General features: G+C 30.6%; 1 long non-coding RNA gene across 1 annotated transcript; it reads right to left on the bottom strand.

The window, feature by feature from the left end:
- Positions 1–9,565: 9,565 nt before the first annotated feature.
- On the bottom strand, positions 9,566–10,595 carry LOC120078584. The gene is made up of 2 exons (XR_005482043.1): positions 10,261–10,595; positions 9,566–9,880 (listed from the first exon to the last, which is right to left on the bottom strand). It is a non-coding gene; the product is annotated as an uncharacterized LOC120078584 (long non-coding RNA).
- Positions 10,596–10,876: the final 281 nt, after the last annotated feature.

Below are 10,876 nucleotides of genomic sequence, written 5' to 3'. Positions count from 1 at the left end.
TTTATTATTATTTTTTTTTTTTGAATAAATTGAGTATGAGCTTTCTCATGATGGTTCATTGATTTTTAGGATTATTCTCGTGGCCAAGTATGTTCAAGTACAAGTTCACTAGCAGATTTCGTAGATCCTTTCTTATGCCCAAACTTTTATCACTCTTCTGTTGAGCTATTGGTTTTAATTTTCTTGCATTGGAGACAATGCTTGATTTTAAGTTTTGGGTGGAGGGTGTACTCGTACTTTGTATTTGTAGTGTTTGGCTTTTCTTGCTACGCATGTTAATTAGGAAAATATTGACTTATGCATGTTTATCTTTGAGTGGCTAAATTTTGCATAATTTTTTTTTTCAATTTTGAGTGTGAAAATATGATTTGTACTTTAATTGTAAATTTGATGAGTATGTGGTGACTATGATTGTCTTTGAGTTATTCTGAATATGTATATTAGATGCTTTACTGTGGAAATAGGATAGCATACTCCTGAATTAAGTTACCTTTAAGTCCCTCTCTGAATCCCTTGCATATTTAAGCATGTAGTCCCTCTCTGTAAAATCAATTCTGGAAAAATAAAAATTGGAACAAAAAACCACTGCTCTGATACCAATTGAAGGAACTGTGAAGTTCCGTATTGGAAGTGAGGATCGACCCAATTTTCAATTTTCACATAAAACAAAAATCACAGAAAAAAAATATACATTAACGAGAAAAATTGAAAAGGTCGGGAGAAATACGTACCCTTGAAGAACCGTTCTTCACGAAACCCTCGAACTGGTCATGAACAATTCGTGGAAACATGAATACCCAATGATGACACCACCACAAGTGAGACCTCTGTATTCTCTTTTGGGATGAGAATCTACCGGAGGTGCGAACTCTGTATTTTGGGAAGAGGGAATAAAGATTTTAGAGGAGAGAAAAAATCTTTTACAGGGAGAGTTTTTCAGAGATTCACACATAGAGACACTCTTTGTGAAAAACGATGAAGATGAACAAAAAAACTCCTAAAAAAACTACCCCACCCACGTTTAATTGAGAGAATTAAGGGGGGAGGGGGAGTTGTAACTCACTCCCTTTAATTTTGAAATTTAAATTTAAATAATAATTGTATATATATAATAAATAACTTATTATATGTATATATAAGTATATGTTATATCAAATATAATACATAATCTATAGTTCTTATATTGTATCAAATACAATATAATCTATAGTTTTTAATTCTCTCAATCATTTGTGGTATTTAATATAAATCACATTTATACTAAATTTAATCATATGAATCCAATCCATATTATTAATATTTGAAACATATTCAAATATTTATTTCCTCTCAAATAAACTTTATATTATAATGTATCAAATACATTATATTATTTATATCACATATATAATTAATTTAATTATATCACATATAATTAATTCCCTCAATCAATTTGAATAATTCAAATTGATCCAAAATTGATTCTCATTAATCCCTATTGAGTTATAGAAGAGACCTTATGGATCTGTAGCTTGAAGCTCCAATGGTACTTGAATAATGAATTAAACTCCTTTAATCAAATTATTCAACATCCATTAACTACTGATCACTCCATTAAAGACCGATAGTTGCACTCTTTGCACTAAAAATATATTTCTATGTCCATTGGATATAACCATCAACAGTGTGATGACTATTCATAAATTGCTCGTAAGTACAACTGGACCAAAGTTACCGTTTTTTCCATGTAGTTACATCTAACTTCTTAAGTACTACTGATCCCTTTAATGAACAATAAGTCATAGTCCAACTATGACCAAAGCCCTCTTGGGCCAAGAGAGGATGTGACGCCACATTGTTCAAGCCTCGGAATCAGCCCTTAAGGATGCAATTTATCTACTTACCCAGACGTTAGGAAATGAGTAGATTTTGTCTTGTGTAGCTGTGTCTCCAACTCCCCAATTAGACGAATCCTCAAAATGGTAGACATATTGAGTTCGCGTTCTGACCACTCTCACCCATACAAATCAAAAGACCGCCTTCATAAGCAAGAAATTGTTGGGAATGTCCTAAAACTCGTAGTTCGTAAATATTATTAACATATTCTATTTATCAATAAAAGTATTATTGAGTATTTTTCAATAAATTGTTATTGATATTGCATTCTACTATAAAAATCCAATAAACGAATCGATGGTTATAATATGAATACTTTAACTTTATGTGGTGACAAAAAAGAGGATCAAGTATAGTCAAAATGGTCTAGAAATATATGGATGAGATTGGGTACTCATCCTAGTAACACTATTGGATGTGGCCTATTTTGTATATTGATACAAATGATGTGATCCCAAAATCATTCATGTGAAGACATGTGAGTGAGAGCATCCTATACAATGAGTTTGCATAAAATCAGACCTTGAAATAGTCATTTTTCTTTATAACGACCGTTTACTATTAAAATTGACTATTTCAAATTCAATGACCTAGGGTAACTCGATCTTAATCATGACCTAACTATGAACTCCTGTCTATTTGAGATTATCCTTTAATCTGCATAGGGTTAGCAGATATGTTGTTCTCTTATGCATTGATTTCTGGTCTTGAACATGGTTTTTAAGTTAGACAATAAACAAAATTGTTCAATGGATGATCAGTGGGAGCTTAAGAGCAAGATGTATTTATAGGGGTAAAATAGTAATTTTGACCTGGCTGAAAATACGAACAACATGTGAAGGATTGATTTACTGATTATGGTTAAAATGGACAGAAATATATAGTGAGGAGAGTGCAATTATCAAGCTATAATGATGTGTCTCGGTAGCTAACGAATATTGATTAATTTGGTCTAAAAGAGTTTAGCCAATTAATCTCAAATCGCTAGAGCTCATGACCTGTAGGTCCATAAGGTCCCTCTACTAGCTCATAAAATTATATCTTGGATTAGTGAGTTGAGCGGATTTGAAATATTCAAATTCGAAATTAGGGTTTTGAATTTGAAGTATTCAAATTCAATTAGGGTTTTAATTAATTGTACTTATGCAATTAAAACGTTTAATTTTGTGAAAATTGAACAAAATTGGAGAATTTAAAACATTTAAATGTTGATTTAAATATTAAAATTACATGAATAGAATTCATGTCTAATTAGATGATTGATCAATTTAATATTTGATATTAAATTATTAACTAATTAATTAATTAAATTAGTTTAATTAATTATTTAAATAAATAAATAATTATATCATTTATTGAAATTCAAATTTAGATTTTAATTTACAATATGTATGTATGTATGTATATATATATATATATATATATATAATATATATTATATATATATAATAATATAACTTTCCTGAAAATTAAATGGAAATTACAAAATAGAGTGGAATTTTTCATGTTTTTTCTTCATTTAGAGTGGCTTCACCCAAATCAGCCATATTTCTCACTTGCTTAGTGCTAATTGAAGTGTCAATTAGCAGCTAAGTAAGTTTTTGCATGAATAGAGTTGATAAATAAGCTGAATCTCAACTTTGATTCATTCATGCTGCTGGAAAAAGTTGAAACACTCTCTCCACCCCTCACACCCTCTCCAACCCTTCACATAATTCGCTCCAATTTTGAGTTCCACTTCTCAAATCCAAGTTAAAGGATAGTAAAGAAGCTCTTTGTGGTGGTCCATTAAAGTTTTTGAGTTCAAATTCACGGAAAGAAGCAAACATCAAAGGTAATCATATTATTGAAACCTACTTTAGCAGAAAACTGTTTTTGCATGCTTTTAGAACTCAAATTAAATGTAATTAGAGTGCTTATTGATTTTGATTTCTTCTGCTGCATGTTAGTGTTATCTATCAGAGTTCATAACTCACGTAGGATTTAGGTCATGTCACTTATGGTCATCTTGATGAAATGCAAATCTCTATTATTAACGATGTTATATAATAAGACTAATCATTTTGTGGTCCGGTTTTATACGAACTCTTTATATAGGATACCCCCGCTCACATGTCTCCACATGAATTATCAAGATCAGATCATTTGCATACCTTTACAACAATTGTAACATCTACAAAGCGGGCCATATTCGTAGTGTTACTAGGATAAGGTACCCAACCTTATCTATCTACTACATACCATTTAGGTTATTGCTTAAACATGATCCACCTATATGTCTCTATATATATGTTTATATTATAAAAGATAACCTTGGATGTTAGTTTTTTGGTTTTGTAGGTCAATGCTACTAAATGTCGAATAAAACATCTCATATTTTATTAAATAAATAAAATGTTTGTACATAACAATTACAAACTACAGGACCCACGAGATTTAGGGCATCAACCTCAACAATCTCCCACCTGTCCTAAAACTAATAGGTTGTACAATATAAAAGTCATACTAATATAAAAGTACACATAAAATAATAAACTAGGGCATAATATGCGTTCAGTACAAAATCTCCTACTTGCCATAAACTAAATATAGCCTATCCCATAGACTCATACTCTACAGATGTCCGATAGCCAATTCTTAATTTCAGTCAATAGACCTACATCATTCCCAATGAGTAAGATATCGTCTAAATACATCACTAGAAAAGCTATTGAACTGTTGATGATTCTCTTGTAGACACAAGACTCATCAACATTCTAATCAAAGCCAAAAGATTTGATCGCAGTATCAAATCTTATATTCCAAGATCGAGAAGCTTGCTTCAATCCATAAATGGACCGATTAAGCTTGCAAACCTTTTGCATTTGACCTATGGATCCTTCAAACTGCTCCATATAAATGGTCTCCTCAAGATTGTCATTTAGAAAGGCAGTCTTGACGTCTATTTACCAAATCTCATAGTCATAATATGAGACAATGGATATGAGGATCCGAATAGACTTTAAAATGGTAACAGGTGAGAATGTCTCCTCATAGTTGACTCCCTCAACTTAGGTATAACCCTTTGCCACAAGTCTAGCCTTGAAGGTTTGCACCTTCCCATCAGCACCCTATTTTCGTTTGAAGATCCACTTGCAACCTATAGGTTTAACCCCATCAGGGTGATCTACAAGATTCCAAACCGAATTGAAGTACATAGACTCCATTTCGAGATCCATAACTTTGATCTACTCATCTTTGCCAACATCCTCCATTTCGTTCTTGTAAGATAATGGATTCTCAACATTTTCGTCAACTAAGATAGCTAAGGTTTCTGTTAAACCCATATAACGAACATGTGGGTTCGTAACCCTCCCATTATGTTGAGGCTCCCTCAACACTTGAGGTGGATTTGACCTGTTAGATGATCCAACTTCAACAACTCTTATTGAGGTATTGGGTTCTTCAACAACTCTTATTGAAGGTTCGATAGTTTCATTGGAAAGTTCACTCAACACAATCTTAATACTGGATTTATGCTCCCTTATGTGGTTTTCTTCTAAAAAGGTAGTGTTTGTCGACACAAACACCTTATTATCTTTAGGATCGTAGAAGTAACCACCTCTCGTTCTTTTAAGGTAACCTACAAATAGACACAATTTTGAATGAGATTCCAACTTCTTAGGATTTGCCTCAAGCACGTGTGCTGGGAAACCTCATATCCTAAAATATCACAAATTACCTTTATGACCATTCCATAATTTCAAATGTGTTCCAGTAACACTTTTGGATAGAACACAGTTCAAAATGTAAGGTATAGTCTGTACTGCATAACCCCAAAATGAGTCTGATAGGGAAGCATAACTCATCATAGACTGAACCATGTCCAATAGGGTTTGATTTCTTCTTTCTGATACACTATTTTGCTGAGGTGTACCAAGTGCTGAGAGTTGGGATACAATTCCATGTTCTATCAAATAGTCTTTGAATTTTAGATTTAAATACTCTCCACCTCAATTAAATCGAAATGTTTTAATGATTTTATTTAATGCGTTTTCAACTTCAATCTTATACTCCTTGAATCATAACCATATCTATAATCATCATCAGTAAAAGTGATAAAATATTCAAATCCTCCTCTTGCTTTAATATTCATCGGACCACAGAGGTCTGAATGTACAAGTTATGAGGGTTCTTTAGCCCTGTGACCTTTTCCAGTAAAAGATCTTTTAGTCATTTTGCCTTCAAGGCATGATTCACACGTAAAAAAAAATTCTTCTAACTCGCTTAGAAGTCCATTCTTAACCAGTCTCACAATCCTATTAAGATTTATGTGTCCTAATCTCAAGTGCTAAAGATGGGCATTTTTCTTAGGAGAAATTTTAAGTCTTTTATTCTGAGTTACCACAGTTTTAAATAGTTTAGTATTTATGAGGGTTTTAGTTGCTAACGATTTTAGCACATATAAATTATCTTTAAGATTAGCACAACAAATATGTATTCTTTGTAAAAATTTAAAGATACTTTTGAAACTTTTGAGAGTTCAAGGGTATTTTAATATAAAGTACAAAATTTAAGGATATTTTGTATAATTTAGTCACATAAAATTCAAATTGTCTATCAAAGCAGCATTAAATTCTCGTACCCATTTTGTTGTACTTGAAAAAGAAACAACTAGGGAAAAAGTGGAGAAGAAGAAGAGGAAGTTGACCACGAAGGTGGTGGGGAATATGAAATTTTATTTTAGAATTTTGAGAACATAGATTATTGAAGTTCTTTTTTTTTTTTTTTTTTTGACGTTTATTGACGTTTATAGATTATTGAGGATTAAGAAATGTTTAATTGACAAATCGATTTAAGAAGGAAAAAAGAAAAGAAAAGAAAATAATGATTGTACANTTTTGACGTTTATAGATTATTGAGGATTAAGAAATGTTTAATTGACAAATCGATTTAAGAAGGAAAAAAGAAAAGAAAAGAAAATAATGATTGTACAATTGGTAAAAAATGAATCCCCGTTTAATAACCATTTTGGTTTTAGTTTTTGTTTTTACCTATGGACATTACTTCCAGTTCTAAATTTCTTCCTTCGTCATCTACTTTTCACTAGTGGTTTAAAAACGAATCCAAATTTTGAGAACTAAAAAAAGTTGTTTTCAAAAAGTTGTTTTTGTTTTTAGAATTTGGCTAAGAATTCAACTATTACACTTAAAGAAAGATGTAAATCATTCTAAGATATATTGAGGAAATAGACTTAATTTTTAAAAGTAAAAAACAAAAACAAAATAGTTACCAAATAGGGTCTAAAATTTTTAATTTCAAAATTTTGTAATCAGGCTAATATATTATAAAAAAAAATCAAGACAAAATTTTAATAAATAAAAATAGAGAGTCATAACCTGAATTGAAATTAGAAAGAGAATTCAGGATAATTTTTTCAAAAAAAGAAAAAAAAAAGATAAATTAAGAATAAAAAGAAAGTAAAAGGAGAAATTTATACCTGATTTCACATATCAATTTTGAAATCTTATTGACAAAATAGAAATTAAATACAAATATCCTAGACCAAAAGTCTTAATTTTGAAAACTTCATAACTAAATATAAATTAAGTTAAAACGAGAGGGACCTATTACAATTTTTATCAATTTGTTTTTCCACTTCTACTATTGTCTATATTTTATGATAGGATTTGTTTTCAGATATCTGATAACAAATCAAAATATTTACAAATAATAGCAATATATGACAATTTATCTGTGATAAAATATGATAGATTACGATAAACTATTATATGTGTCTATTATTTATATGTGATAGACAGCGACAGACAGCAATAGATTACTATATGTGTCTATCATCACGATAAACAACGATAGACTATTATCTGCGAATATTTTGTTATTATTTATAAATATTTTTAGCAATTTTGTCATTTAAAATAATTACCTACGAAATACAAATATGTCTACCAATATTTCACATTACACATAATCTTTTTTCTTTCTTCCCTTTTCTTGATTAATTTCTTATTTTTATATAAAAAAATATCCTGACTTTTCTTTCTTATTTAAATTCAGGGTTTCTGACTTTCTGTTTTTATTTATTAGATTTCTGTATGGAATTTTCTTTTACAATATATTAGTTCGATTAAAAAATTTTGGAACTAAGAATTTTAATTTTTCCGACAACTGTTCATTTTTTGAAAAGAAATATTTAAATCGATTTGTCAACTAAAAATTTCCTAATCTTTAATCTCTTTTCTCAAATTTCTAAGATAATATTTCACATTCCCCACCACCCCTTTGTTGTGCATTTCATCCTCCTCCTCCTCTCCGTTTTTTTTCAAGTATAATAAAACGGGATATGAGAATTGAATGGCGCGTTTGGTAAACAATTTAAATTATGTATTATATTTTTAGATTTACTAAGTTAGCTAATATGCATGTCGTTAGACAATCTAAATTATGTTTTTGAAGGATTATGTGACCCAAATAACCAGCTAAATAACTAAATTTCTCCTCGAGTTGTCTTTCTATTTGCTAAGGTTATGGAGCCTTGTTCTCACAAGTTCTTTGTAGATGGCAATCTTAATTAGAATCTTCTCCATCTAGATTCATCTCCATGATTGTTCGACTCATCTTTTTATTGGAAATTGTAGATCTCTTATTAAAAGAAAATTTGTGTTCCTGCTGACGGCACCAACTACTAATGCCAAATTTCATAACATGGAAAAACATGTTCGACCTTCACGTAGAAAAAACATAAATTTGTATTTAGGAGAAGAACACGACATGCAAAACAAAGAGATCTACACACCGATATGATATTTGGCACACACACTCCAATGCTCAAGTCAGACATTTGATAGCCTTTTCTAGTTTAGAGTTAACTTACTTACCTCTTCTAATGCTATCCTCATGTATTTATTAGAATCGATAACCTAGCTTCTCTTCGTTTAGGGTTTTCTAACTACTCCAAGTTTCCCTTTCTCTATTATCGAACCTAGGCATGTGAGAGTCACCCCTCCAACCAGTTTGATGGGCTTCCCTCGTCATTGGCGAGGTCGAGTGTGATAACTTGGTCTAGGCCTAATTCAACTTTCTTATTTAGGTCCATTTCGGCCTCTAAATATCATTGCTAGCAAAGATCCTATTATTTTCTTCCTTCACTTGCCTTATTCGTTTGTTATGTTGATTATATCATTTGTTCTATTAAAGTTAATTAGGGTGTATTTTATTTATTATGTTTCTTGTGTCTTTTTCTTATCTAGTTTTTCTTTTTTAATATTTTTCTTTTTTTGTTTCTTTCCTTTGTTGGATCTGTTGGTGTCTATTTATTCGCTTTTGTAATATATTCTGATTAAGTTGATTATTCAATAAAATATATCAAATTAACATGATATCAAAGCCATAAATCTAAGGTTTTATACTTTTTGATCTCTGCCTCTATTGACGATCGATCAACAAAGACAAATCTATACATTGATTTATCTCTGCCTCCATTGACGATCGATCTCTGCCTCTTGGGCCTCGATTTCCTAATTCAAACAAACAGAAATCAAAGAAAAAACAACCAAATGCTTCATTGGGGCATTTCATCGAACACATTGTAAGCTACCAAAAAGAATCATCACAGAACCAACCATGGAGAAGAGAATGTAGACTCCGATTAGGAAGATAATCATAAACCAGAAGCTTTTCTTCTTTAGCATAGTAAAAAGCTCTTCTTTAGATAAAATAAGTTAATACAGATAAAAATAAGTATAGACTCTCAATGTGAATGTGAATCTCAAACTTAATGTGAAAACTATTACATCAAAACTAATCTCAAACTCAACACCAAAAAAATTAAAATGGAAGTCTAGAGATTCCTGATTGATCAAATGAACAGTCACAACTAAAAGCAACAATATCCATTAGAAAAGAAAAGAAAGAAACAAAGAGACAAAGAAACAAACAAATTGTTAACCAAATTCCATACCTTTTCAAAAACACAGCAGAACCATCCTTTGTCTCACAGACCAATCTGTCAAAGAAACCCAACATTAGATCTATTAAAAAAATGACCAAATAAAAGAAGTTGGTTCATGGCAACTAAATTCTGATACGACACAAGCACTTGTATTTATAATAATAGAGCAATAAAAAAAGTTAATTTCAACTAAAAGTAGGTTTTCAGACTGTTTTCAGGAAAGAGGCAAGAAACAAGAACAATTTCAATAAATTGGTCTTGAAGCAAAAAACAATTATTCCTCATTCCATTATCCTCAAATTCCCAAATTCCTCATAAACTAATAGAGAAATAACCACGAACACAAATCCTCAAACTCCACAAATGGATAAAACAAACACAAAAAGCGATAATCAGAAGGAGAAACTCAATGAAAGTAGAGATCTGAGAGAAACCGGGGAAAATCATTGGTTCAGTTCAGTTAGATCGGTCCGATCCAGTTCAGTTTATTGAGTCTGGTCTGGTTAGGTCATTCAAACTAGTTTGATTCAGTTCGGTTCATCTATTTATTTGATTCTAGTTTTAGTTCTTTGTGGGTTCTGTCTTCCATCAGATCTACCTTGATTTTTTATTCAGGAGTTTCGTCATCAACTTTAGTTGATCGCTTCACAAACTCAAGCTGGTTGTTATTTTACTACCTTGAGTTTGAGGGAGGGTATTAAGTTAATTAGGGTCTATTTTAATTATTATTTTTCTTATATCTTTTCTTTATCTAGTTTTTTCTTTTCATATTTTTCTTTTTCTGTTTCTTTAATTTATTGGGTCTGTTGGTATCTATTTATTCGCCTTTGTAATGTATTCTGATTAAGTTAATTATTCAATATAATATATATGACATTAACATTTTCCAAGATCGCCCATAACAATAACATTGCTAGAGACCTTTCAATTTATATGGCTAAAAGAAAAACATTAATTTCACTAAATATGGTTTTTGGTACAATCCAATCCAGCAGCTTGATTCAAAATTTCAGTTAAAATAACGGGAAAAAAAACTAGATTAAGTTGTAC

Source organism: Benincasa hispida, chromosome 5, assembly GCF_009727055.1.
Source record: "Benincasa hispida cultivar B227 chromosome 5, ASM972705v1, whole genome shotgun sequence".
Taxonomy (NCBI): Eukaryota; Viridiplantae; Streptophyta; class Magnoliopsida; order Cucurbitales; family Cucurbitaceae; genus Benincasa; species Benincasa hispida.
This window is presented reverse-complemented; position numbering and strand designations above follow the sequence as displayed.